Below are 13,586 nucleotides of genomic sequence, written 5' to 3' on the forward strand. Positions count from 1 at the left end.
AAAAGTGAGTGAAGAAAACACTTCATTGAAAATCAGAATAGAACAAATGGAATTGAATGACTCAAGGAGACAAGAAGAATCAGTCAAGCAAAACCAAAAAACCAAATGGAGAAAAATGTGAAATACCTTCTGGGGAAAACAACAGACCTGGAAAACAGGTCTAGGAGAGACAATCTGAGAATTATTGGACTCCCAGAAAAATATGATGAAAAAAAGAGCCTGGACACTATTTTCCAGGAAATTATCAAAGAGAACTGCCTAGAAGTCATAGAAACAGAAGGTAAAATAGACATTGAAAGGATTCATCAATCACCCACTGAAAGGGATCCTAAAATCAAAACACCAAGAAATATAGTGGCCAAATGCCAGAACCCTCAAACAAAGGAAAAAATACTCCAAGCGGCTAGAAAAACCCAATTCAAATATAGAGGAGCCACAATAAGGATAACCCAAGATCTAGCAGCATCCACATTAAAAGATCGAAGGACCTGGAATATGATATTCTGAAAGGCTAAGGAACTCGGTATGCAACCAAAAATAACTTACCCAGCCAGAATGAGAATCTTTTTTCCAGGGTAGAAGATGGTCATTCAATGAAATAAGTGAATTTCACCTGTTTTTGGTGAAAAAACCAGAACTTAACAAGAAGGTTGATCTGCAAATATAGAACTCAAGAAAAACCTAAAAAGGTAAAAAGAAATCTTGGGAACTATATTTCTGCTGTAAATATGTATAAAAAATATATGTATACCTTGTTCTAGAAATTAGAGGTGGAAAGGACATTGTATCAGAAAAAGGGTAAAGTGGGGGTACTATATCTCACAAAGAGGCAAAGGAAACCTTTTATATCTGAGAGAAAGAATAGAGGGGATGAATATAGTGGGTATTTTGCTGCCATAAGAATTGACTTTAAGAGAAAAATTTTAGACATATTCAATGTATGTGGAACTTCCATCCATTGGAAAGTGAGAAGGGAAAAGTGAAAAGGGAAGGAATAAGATAAGCAGAAGGGAATACAGAAACTGTGAGGGAAAGGAGTAAGGTAGAGGGAGGAACTCTAAGGTGGGGAGGAGGGATACTAAAAAGGGAGGGCTGTGAGAAGCAAGTGGTCCTCACAAGTTTAATACTGGGAAGGGGGGTAAGGGAAAGAAGGAGAAAAGCATAAATAGTGGTTAACAAGATGGTAAGTAATACAGAATTGTAATTTTAACCATAAATGTGAAGGGTAAACTCCCCATAAAGAGGAAGGATAGCAGAATGGATTAAAAGCCAGAATCCTACAATATGTTATTTACAGGAAACACACCTGAAGCAGGGAGATACATGCAGAATAAAGGTAAAAGGATGGAGCAAAATCTACTATGCTTCAGGTGAAGTCAAAAACACAGGGGTAGCCATCCTGATCTCAGATCAAGCAAAAACAAAAATTGATCTAATTAAAAGAGATAAGGAAGGACACTATATCGTGCTAAAGGGTAGCATAAATAATGAAGCAATATCAATATTAAACATATATGCACCAAGTGGTGTAGCATCTAAATTCTTAAAAGAGAAATTAAGAGAGCTGTAAGAAGAAATAGACAGCAAAACTATAATAGTGGGAGATCTCAACCTTGCAATCTCAGAATTAGATAAATCAAACCACAAAATAAATAAGAAAGAAGTCAAAGAGGTAAATAGATACTAGAAAAGTTAGATATGATAGACCTCTGGAGAAAACCAAATGGAGACAGAAAGGAGTACACTTTCTTTTCAGCAGTTCATGGAACCTATACAAAAATAGACCATATAATAGGACATTAAAAACCTCAAACTCAAATGCAGTAAGGCAGAAATAGTAAATGCATCCTTTTCAGACCACGATGCAATAAAAATTACACTCAACAAAAAGCCAGGGGAAAATAGACCAAAAAATAATTGGAAACTAAATAATCTCATACTAAAGAATGATTGGGTGAAACAGCAAATCATAGACATAATTAATAACTTCAACCAAGGAAATGACAATAATGAGACATCATACCAAAATGTGTGGGATGCAGCCAAAGTGGTAATAAGGGGAAATTTCATATCTCTAGAGGCTTACTTGCATAAAATAGAGAAAGAAAAGGTCAACAGATTGGGCTTGCAACTAAAAATGCTAGAAAAGGAACAAATTAAAAACCCCCAGTCAAACACTAAACTTGAAATTCTAAAAATAAAAGGAGCGATCAATAAAATTGAAAATAAAAAACTATTGAATTAATAAATAAAATTAAGAGTTGGTTCTATGAAAAAACCAACAAAATAGACAAACCCTTAGTAAATCTGATTAAAAAAAGGAAAGAGGAAAATCAAATTGTTAGTCTTAAAATTGAAAAGGGAGAACTCGTCATTAATGAAGAGGAAATTAGAGCAATAATTAGGAATTACTTTGCCCAACTTTTTGGCAACAAATTCGACAACTTAAATGAAAATGGAAGAATACCTTTAAAAATAGAGGATTAATAGAGGAAGAAGTAAATATCCTAAACAGTCCCATCTTAGAAAAAGAAATAGAACAAACTATTAACCAACTCCCTAAGAAAAATCCCCAGGACCAGATGGATTTACATGTGAATTCTACCAAACATTTAAAGAACAATTAACCTCAATGCTATATAAACTATTTGAAAAAATAAGGACTGAAGGAGTCCTACCAAACTCCTTTTACGATACAGACATGGTACTGATACCTAACCAGGTAGGCTGAAAACAGAGAAAGAAAATTACAGACCAATCTCCCTAATGAATATCGATGCTAAAACCTTAAATAAAATATTAGCAAAAAGATTACAGAAAATCATTCCTAGGATAATACACTATGACCAAGTAGGATTTATACCAGGAATGCAGGGCTGGTTCAATATTAGGAAAACTATTAGCATAATTGACTATGTCAATAAGCAAACTAACAAAAACCATATGATCATCTCAATAGATGCAGAAAAAGCATTTGATAAAATCTAACATCCATTCCTAATAAAAACACTTGAAGAGTATAGGAATAAATGGACTTTTCTTAAAATAGTCAGGAGCATATATTTAAAACCATCAGTAAGCATCATATGCAATGGGGAAAAACTGGAATCTTTCCCAGTAAGATCTGGAGTGAAGCAAGGTTGCCCACCGTCACCATTATTATTCAATATTGTATTAGAAACACTAGCCTTGGCAATAAAAGTCGAGAAAGAGATTAAAGGAATCAAAATAGGCAGTGAGGAAACCAAACTATCACTCTTTGCAGATGATATGATGGTATACTTAGAGAACCCTAGAGGTTCTACGAAAAAGCTATTAGAAATAATCCATAACTTTAGCAAAGTTGCAGGTTATAAAATAAATCCCCATAAATCCTCAACATTTTTATACATCACCAACAAAATCCAACAGCAAGCGATACAAAGAGAAATTCCACTCAGAATAACTGTCGACAGCATAAAATATTTGGGAATCTATCTACCAAAGGAAAGTCAGGAATTATATGAACAAAATTACAAAAAACTTTCCACACAAATAAAGTCAGACTTAAACAGTTGGAAAAATATTAAGTGCTCCTGGATAGGTCAAGCGAATATAATAAAGATGACAATACTCCCTAAACTAATCTATTTATTTAGTGCTATACCAATCAGACTTCCAAGAAAATATTTTAATTATCTAGAAAAAATAACAACAAAATTCATATGGAATAATAAATGGTCTAGAATATCAAAAGAATTAATGAAAAAAAAAATCAAATGAAGGTAGCCTAGCTGTACCTGATCTAAAACTATATTATAAAGCAGCAGTCACCAAAACCATTTGGTATTGGCTAAGAAATACATTAGTTGATCAGTGGAACAGGTTAGGTTCACAAGACAGAATAGTCAACTATAGCAATTTAGTGTTTGAGAAACCCAAAGATCCTAACTTTTGGGATAAAAATTCATTATTTGACAAAAACTGCTGGATAACTGGAAATTAGTATGGCAGAAATTAGGCATGGACCCACACTTAACACCAAGATAAGATCAAAATGGGTCCATGATTTAGACATAAAGAGCAAGATTATAAACAAATTGGAGGAACATGGGATAGTTTATCTCTCAGACTTGTGAAGAAGGAAGAAATTTGTGACTAAAGACGAACTAGAGACCATTATTGATCACAAAATAGAAAATTTTGATTACATCAAATTAAAAAGCTTCTGTACAAACAAAACTAATGTAAACAAGATTAGAAGGGAAGCAACAAACTGGAAAACATCTTCACAGTTAAAGGTTCTGATAAAGGCCTCATTTCCAAAATATATAGAGAATTGACTCTAATTTATAAGAAACCAAGCCATTCTCCAATTGATAAATGGTCAAAGGATATGAACAGACAATTTTCAGATGATGAAATGGAAATTATTACCACTCATATGAAAGAGTGTTCCAAATCATTATTAATCAGAGAAATGCAAATTAAGACAACTCTGAGATACCACTACACACCTGTCAGATTGGCTAAGATGACAGGAAAAAATAATGATGATTGTTGGAGGGGATGCGGAAAACTGGGACACTGATACATTGTTGGTGGAGCTGTGAACGAATCCAACCATTCTAGAGAGCAATCTGGAGTTATGCCCAAAAAGTTATCAAACTGTGCATACCCTTTTATCCAGCAGTGTTTCTACTGGGCTTATACCCCAAGGAGATACTAAAGAAGGGAAAGGGACTAATATGTGCCAAAATATTTGTGGCAGCCCTGTTTGTAGTGGCTAGAAGCTGGAAACTGAGTGGATGCCCATCAATTGGAGAATGGTTGGGTAAATTGTGGTATATAAATGTTATGGAATATTATTGTTCTGTAAGAAATGACCAGCAGGATGAATACAGAGAGGCTTGGAAAGAATTACATGAACTGATGCTAAATAAAATGAGCAGAACCAAGAGATCATTATACACTTCAACAATGATAATGTATGAAGATGTAATCTGATGGAAGTGGATTTCTTTGAAAAAGAGACCTAATTCAGTTTCAATTGATCAATGATGGACAGAAGTAGCTACACCCAAAGAAAAAACACTGGGAAATGAATGTACTGTTTGAATTTTTGTTTTTCTTCCTGGTTATTTTAACTTCGAACCAATTCTCCCTGTGCAACAAGAAAACTGTTTGGATCTGCACACATATATTGTATCTAGGATATACTGTAACTTATTTAAGATGTATAGGACTGCTTGCCATCTAGGGGAGGGGGTGGAGGGTGGGAGGGAAAAATCGGAACAGAAGTGAGTACAAGGGATAATGTCGTAAAAAAAATTACCCTGGCATGGATTCTGTTAATAAAAAGTTACTATAATAATAAAAAATAAAATAAAATAAAATAAAATAAAAAGGAAAATTGGCACAGATTTTTATTCTTTTTTTGGAAAAGCATATTGTTTTAAAATAAATAGCATAAGTGAATTATCACTTAATGTTGCACAGCATTATTTTAAGATAGTTGGGTTTCAGTTTGCTTATCTTTAAAATGAAAGAATAGACTTGATGCACTTTGTGATCTCTAAATTTTCCTTTAGGTTAATATTCTATGAGATTTATATTAAATGATTCAAGACTGAGTCCTTAGATCCACATAGAAGATGGTTATATGATTTACTGGCTTACCAAGTCCAAACTCAACAAACTACTAGCCTTTTGGACCTTAGCAATCATTAGGTTCATTCATTTCATTTTTTATAGGAGGACACGGCAACACAGGTAGGTTTAGTCACTTTTCCAATGTCACAGATAACGAGCAGAGCAGCTAATATTTTGATCCATGTCTTATCTCTTTGTCTAATTCATTGCACTACTTGTCTAATTTGCCCCCTTTGAGGTTTAAGATTGATATCTATTATTTGAAAGGCTATCATAATGCTTCACCTGGCATCACACTCTGCCAAGTTTGTATTCCTTTTTCCTCCAAAGCAGTTAACTACATTTTATAATTAAAATTATTTTCTGGTAGCTTCCTACCCTTCAATAAGATTTGCTTTCAGTAGATTGAAATCTACATAGAAAGATAACTTCATAATCTCTTCCTTTCTCCCTTTTCTTTCAGTTTCCATTTATTCTTCTCTCTAGCCCTTTCCATCTTTTTCTTTGCTTCCCAATCTCTCTTCCTCTCTAAACTTTTCTGTTTATTAGAATAGTAGAAAGTTCCAGCCTTCTTTTTTGTGACTTTTGTAGATGTTTCAATTTGAGATTCTGAGTTCAAATTTAACCATTTATTTCTAGTACTTCCCCTGTCTTAATCATTCCTAAAAGGTGGGAGAATGGTTTGTTTGCTTGTTTTGCTTTGTGGCTTTACTGACAGTGACTCAAGCAGTACTAAAATAAATGTTGCAGTTCTCAATTCTCCTCCATCTCTTGACTGCTTATTGCATTCTCCAGTCTGTATTTCACATCTAATTGAAAAAGTGTTAGATTTGAGATTCAGCAACGTATATATGCTATTAAAATATTATGTTCTCTAAGGATACTTTTGTATCATGAAATGAATGTTGAATATGCTCACTTTCTAAACATTTTATTTATTAGAATAGTAAAATGTTATAGCCTTCTCATTTGTGACATTTGTACATGTTTCAATTTGAGATTCTGAGTTCAAATTTAACCATTGATTTCTAGCGCTCTTCCTATCCTAGCCTTCCTAAAAGTGGGAGAATGTTTTGTTTGCTTATTTTGATTTGTGGCTTTTCTGACAGTGACTCAAGCAGTACTAAAATAAAAGTTACAGTTCTTATTTCTCCTCCATTTCTTGACTGTATATTGCATGCAACAATTTATATTTCATATCTATTTGAAAAGATGCTGGATTTGAGATTCAGCTATTTATGTATGCTATTAAGGTATTATGCCTGTGAAGGATATTTTTCTGTCATGAAAAGAATATTGAACTTAGATATGTTCAATTTAAGGTCATTGGACCTGAGTTTGAATCCTGATTCTGTCATTTATTATCTGTGTAAACATGGGCAAATCTCAAAATCTCTCAGATCCTTAATACTCTCATGTGCAAAATAAGAGATTTGGACTAGATGGCTTTGAACTGTGCCTCTTCCCCACCCAGCTGTATCACCATGATCTGATGATAAAGACAACATACAGATTTGGGAGTCTCTGTTAAAGTGATTCCCCTAACATTATCTGAAAAATACAGGGTAGGCATTGGGCAAAACTATGACCTCAACAATATTCCTCTTCCTTATGAACTTACCCCATTTATTTCCCTTTCCATGGAAATCTACATATCTCCACTTTTTTGAAATTAATTCTTTTACAATATTTAGGGGTCACATAAAAAGATGAGTTTTGAAAAAATAACTATTTGGCATGATTAAGTCCCATTCAGATCAACAAACATTTATTAAATATCAATTGTATACCAGAAATTATTCAACTTTCCAGGTAAATGGTGATGAATTAGATTGATGTTTCCTTGAGCAGAGAGACAGAGAAAGATGCAAGGTGTTTTGTGGAAATAAAATTGACAAAACATGACAACTATTTGGAACTAAAGAGTGGTGAGTGACAGTGAACAATTGAGAATTTCTCTCAGGTTGTAAACCTCAGTAATTAGAAGAATAATTATTCCCTTAATGGATATAGGAGAGTTAAGGATAAATTACTGTTTTGGAAAGAAAAGATAAGTTGTATTTTGAACATGTTCAGTCTGAGCTGTCTATTAACTATCCAATTTAACATGAATAATGAGGTGATATGGAAACTTAGGAAGGAAATAAGGGCTGGATATCTAGATTTCAGAAACATGTGTATATATAGGTAATGATTAGAACAATGAGTGCTAATAATAATTCAAACAAACTATATAAAGAAAATGTGAGTTCCCAGGATAGAATTCTAGAGTTGGAGAAATACATTCATATGTAGGGGTTATGGCATGGATTTGGAAAAGAAAAAGAATATATCTAAAAAATAGAAGAAAAGTCAGGAAGATAGGACATGTATAAACCCAGGGAAAATACAATATCTTTTTGACAATGTGGACATTAATTTTAATCAATGCATTTTTGTTACAAATGTATTGTTTTCTTTTCTGTTTTTTTAAAACTTTTTCCCTTCAAAATAGAGGCAAATAGTTATCAACATTCACCCTTGTAAAACCTTGTGTTCCAATTTTTTCCCTTCCTTTCCCCCACCCTCTCCCTTAGTCAGCAAGTAATCCAATATATGTTAAACATGTGCAGTTCTTCTATCACATATTTCCACAATTATCATGCTGCACAAGTAAAATCAGATCAAAAAGTCAAAAAAGAAAAGAAAAGAAAATGCAAGCAAACAGCAACATTAAAAAAACAAACAAACAAAAAACTACCCAGTCTCTCTTCTGGGTATAGGTGACTCTTTCCATCATAAGTTCATTTAAACTAGGCTGAATCACCTCACTGTTGAAAAAAGTCATGTCCATAAGAGTTAATAATCACACAATCTTGTTGTCATGTACAATGTTCTCTTGGTTCTACTTAATTCATTTAGCATCCATTCATTCAAGTCTTTCCAGGAATTTCTAAAATTATCTTACTAATTTTTCTTATAGAACTATAATATTCCATAATATTCATATACCATAATTTATTCAGCCAAACTAATAGTTATCCACATAGTTTCCAATATTGCCATTTTTACAAAAAGAACTGCCACAAACATTTTTGTACATGTGAGTCCCTTTCCTGTAGAATATGAATTAGCTCCCTGGAGGGCTTCACGATCAGCCAGAATCAGGATGGATTAAAGTCCTTCGTCTTTAGGGGGAGAAGTGAAGGAGGCAGCCAAGCAAAATCCTGGATCCTGGAGTCCAGAGTCACCAGCCTCTCTCCTCCTCATCCTGCTGCCAAGTGCCTCTGGCCTCCTCCCTCCTCCCTCCAATCCTTACTTCTGATTGTCTTAACATCAAACATTCAGCAAGTACCAATAGTGAGAAGAGCCATTTATCCAAATATATGCTAATAGAGTCATTGTCTCACATTAAATATGTAAATAGCTTTAAGTGCTCAGTTGTCTGATTCAAGCATACCTTTTTGGAGTTTCAGTCTCTACACTTTCCCTCCATTATAGTCTTCTTGGGACATAGGCCCAGTAGAGACACTGCTAGATCAAAGAATATGCACATTTTGATGGTCCTGTGGGAATAGTTCCATATTGTTTTCCACAATTGTTGGATCAGTTCACAACTGCACCAATAATGTATTAGTGTCCAGTTTTCCCCCATCCCCAACAACATTCATCATTATCTTTTGCTGCCATTTTAGCCACTCTGAAAAGTGCATATTTGTACTTCAGAGTTATCTTAATTGGTATTTCTCTGATTATTAAAAATTTATTCTGGAGATTAGGAGTGCTGAAGCTTATTCAGCATAGGAATTATGAAACATACTAATTCAATGAATTTGTTAACTATATTTTTTAAACTTTGACTTAATAAGCTTATTTATGGCTCAAACTTATACCTTGAAATTATGCAACAATAAAGTCTTCTCCTACACAGAATTTTCTATAATATCTAGTATGCAAATAGTTACATGTGAGTGATAGATACAGAGAAAAAACAGTTCATGCATATATGGGTGCATCTGTACATACATACACAAAGTGCATTAGAGAGACATTTTGTTGAGTATGTGATGAGCTAATATCTTTTCTAATAATGTCCAAGGTTAGATTTTAGAGGAAAAAAATCAGAAAATTGTAAGGTCATCATCTGCATCCTTCTGCCTTTGGTAGGACTAAATCATACTATATCAATTTAGCAGGAAAAAAACCCCAACAACTTATTTTTACAGACTTTCCTAAGATATTGAATTGAATTTGGAACAAATAACGTTTATTTGAATGAAGTTCAATCTATCTCTTCAGGAATCTGCAGTATTTCCAATTTAGCAATTTAAAATATGGCAATTTCTCCTCTAGAGATGCTAAAGAACTTTAATTAAAGCTACCAATTGAGGGAACATTTAAACTCTATCCTGTGTTGAACAAAGACTCCTTGTGTGAAGAGACTCTTTTCTGAGGATTGGGTAAAGGAGTAGATGATTGTATGCACAGTCCTTTAAGCAAAGTTTGAAATTTGTCTGTTGAGAAAATAAATATTTTTATGAATTTGAATTATCCTTATTGCCTTTTAAAAAACTTTAAGATTATAATGATGCATTATAAATATATGTAGTAAAAACTGGAATAAGCTGAGTTGTAATACTAAATTCAAGAAAATATTCCCTCATCTACAGTTTCTCTAACATTTCCTATGAGAATCAAAAGCTGGATGTCAGATAAAAATCTCATTGTGTATTCCTCAAAAAGAAGGCTTAAAAAAAAAAAAAAAAAACAGGATTCTTTAGAAGTGTCCTTGATTGAGATATTCAGAATTGCAAAGGGCATGGTCAAAATCGGTTAATGTATTTTTTTTAACCTTGCCCCACAATAGGTAAGTACAAGAAGTATCTTCTTTATAAAAAATAAAGAGCAATAAATTCCAAATAAATTGAGGTAAATAATGTCTTATGCACATGTATGCTCAACCTATGAAATTCACTGACCAAAGAGGTCACTGGAATCAAATACTATACTAAAATTTTAAAACCAGCTGGATAATTTTATGACTACTAATAGCTTTGGGAACTATGGTCAGTAAGCTCAAATAATGATAAGGATAATTAAAATTTTTGTTTCAGGATGCAAGTTACAAAGAGGGATTTTTCAGTTCCTTACCACAATTTTGTCTTCTAGCCCATTTTAGTAAACATGAAACTTCAGGGAGATATTATAGATTTCAATGTTATTCAATCTCTTTTATTTTTATTTTTTTAATTAAAGCTTTTTATTTACAAAGCATATGTATGGGTAATTTTTCTAACACTGAATCTTGCATAACCTTTTGTTACAAATTTTCTTCTTCTTCCCCCCCCTTCCCCTAGATGACAGGTAGTCCAATGCATGTTAAATATGTTTAAATACATGTTAGATCCAATATATGTATACCTATACAATTGTCTTGTTATGCAAGGAATATCAGATTAAGAAGGAAGAAAAAGAAAAACTGAGAAATACAACACAATGCAAGAAAATAATAACAAAGAGAGGGAGAATGCTATGTTGTGTTCTATCCTCTGTTCCCATGGTTCTCTCATCACTGCACAAGTGGAACTGTTTTGAATCATCTCAATACTGAAGAGAACCACTTCCAAGAGAATTGGTCATTGTATAGTCTTGTTGTTTCCATGTGTAAGGATCTCCTGATTCTGCTCATTTCACTTAGTTAGCATCAGTTCACATAGCTCTCTCCAAGCCTCTCTAAAATCATCCTGCTAGGCACTTCTTAAAAAAAATAGTATTTCATAACATTCATATTCCATAATTTATTCAGCCATTCTCCAATTGATGTGCATCCCATCGGGTTCCAGTTTCTTGACAATACAAAGAAGTCTGCCACAAACATTTTTGCACATATGGATCCCTTTCCCTCCTTTAGGATCTCTTTGAGATAAAAGCCCAGTAGAAACACTGCTGGATCAAAGGGTATACACTGTCAACTTTTTTTAGCATAGTTCCAAATTGCTCTCCATAATGATAAACAGTTCCACCAATAATGTATCAGTGACCCAGTTTTCCCCCATCCCCTCCAACATTTGTCATTATCTTTAAATGACATCAATAGGATGACATTATCCTGTCATCTTAGCCAATCTGAGAGGTATGTAGTGGTATCTCAGAGTTGTCTTACTTTGCATTTCTCTGATCAATAATGATTTGGAACACCTTTTTTTTTAATAACTTTTTATTGACAGAACTCATGCCACGGTAATTTTTAACAAAATTATCCCTTGCACTCACTTTTGTTCCAATTTTTCCCCTCTCTCTCTCCACCCCCTCCCACAGATAGCAAGCAGCCCTATACATATTAAATAGGTTACAGTAGATCTTGGATACAATATATGTGTACAGAACTGAACAGTTCTCTTATTGCTCAGGGAGAATTGGATTTAGAAGGTATAAATAACTCGGGAAGAAGAACAAAAATGGAAGCAGTTTACATTCATTTCCTAGTGTTCTTTCTTTGGGTGTAGCTGCTTCTGTCCATCCTTGATCAATTGAAACTAAGTTAGATATTCTTTTTGTCAAAGAAATCCACTTCCATCAGAATACATCCTCATTCAGTATCATTGTTGAGGTATATAATGATGTCCTGGTTCTGCTTATTTCACTCAGCATCAGTTCATGTAAGTCTCGCCAATCCTCTCTGTATTCATCGTGCTGGTTGTTTCTTACAGAACAATAATATTCCATAACATTCATATACCACAATTTACTCAACCATTCTCCAATTGATGGCATCCATTCATTTTCCAGTTTCTAGCCACTACAAACAGGGTTGGCATAAATATTTTGGCACATACAGGTCCCTTTTCCTTCTTTAGTATTTCTTTGGGATATAAGCCCAGTAGAAACACTGCTGGATCAAAGGGTATGCACAGTTTGATAACTTTTTGAGCATAGTTCCAAATTGCTCTTCAGAATGGCTGGATGTGTTCACAATTCTACCAACAATGTATCAGTGTCCCTGTTTTCCCACATCCCCTCCAACATTCATTATTATTTTTTTGTGTCATCTTAGCCAATCTGACAGGTGTGTAGTGGTATCTCAGAGTTGTCTTAATTTGCATTTCTCTGATCTCTGAGTGTTGCAAATCTCTAGTGATTTGGAACACTTTCATATGAGTGATAACAGTTTCAATTTCATCATTTGAAAATTGTCTGTTCATATCCTTTGACCATTTATCAATTGGAGAATGGCTAGATTTCTTATAAATTAGAGTCAATTCTCTATATATTATGGAAATGAGTCCTTTATCAGAACCTTTGACTGTAAAAATATTTACCCAGTTTATTGTTTCCCTTCTAATCTTGCCTGCATTAGTTTTGTTTGTACAAAAACTTTTCAATTTGATATAATCAATTTTTTTTATTTTGTAGTCAATAGTGATCTCTAGTTCTTCTTTGATCATAAATTCCTTCCTCTTCTACAGGTCTGTGAGAGGTAAATTATCCTATGCTCTTCCAATTTATTTATAATCTCATTCTTTATGCCTAGATCATGAACCAATTTTGACCTTATCTTGGTGTACTGTGTTAAGTGTGGGTCAATGCCTAGTTTCTGCCATACTAATTTCCAATTTTCCCAGCAATTTTTGTCAAATAATGCATTCTTATCCCAAAAACTGGGGTCTTTGGGTTTGTCAAACACTAGATAATTAAAGTTATTGGCTTTGTCCTTTGAACCTAACCTTTTCCATTGGTCAACTAGTCTATTTCTTAGCCAATACCAGATGGTTTTAGAAACTGCTGCTCTATAATATAATTTTAGATCTGGTACAGTTAGGCCACCTTCATTTGATTTTTTTAAATTAATTCCCTTGAAATTCTTGACCTTTTGTTTTTCCATATGAACTTTGTTGTTATTTTTTCTAGGTCATCAAAATAGCTTTTGGGAAGTCTGATTGGTATAGTGCTAAATAAATAGATTAGTTTAGGTAGTA

This window comes from Sarcophilus harrisii, chromosome 6 (assembly GCF_902635505.1).
Source record: "Sarcophilus harrisii chromosome 6, mSarHar1.11, whole genome shotgun sequence".
Lineage (NCBI taxonomy): Eukaryota > Metazoa > Chordata > Mammalia > Dasyuromorphia > Dasyuridae > Sarcophilus > Sarcophilus harrisii.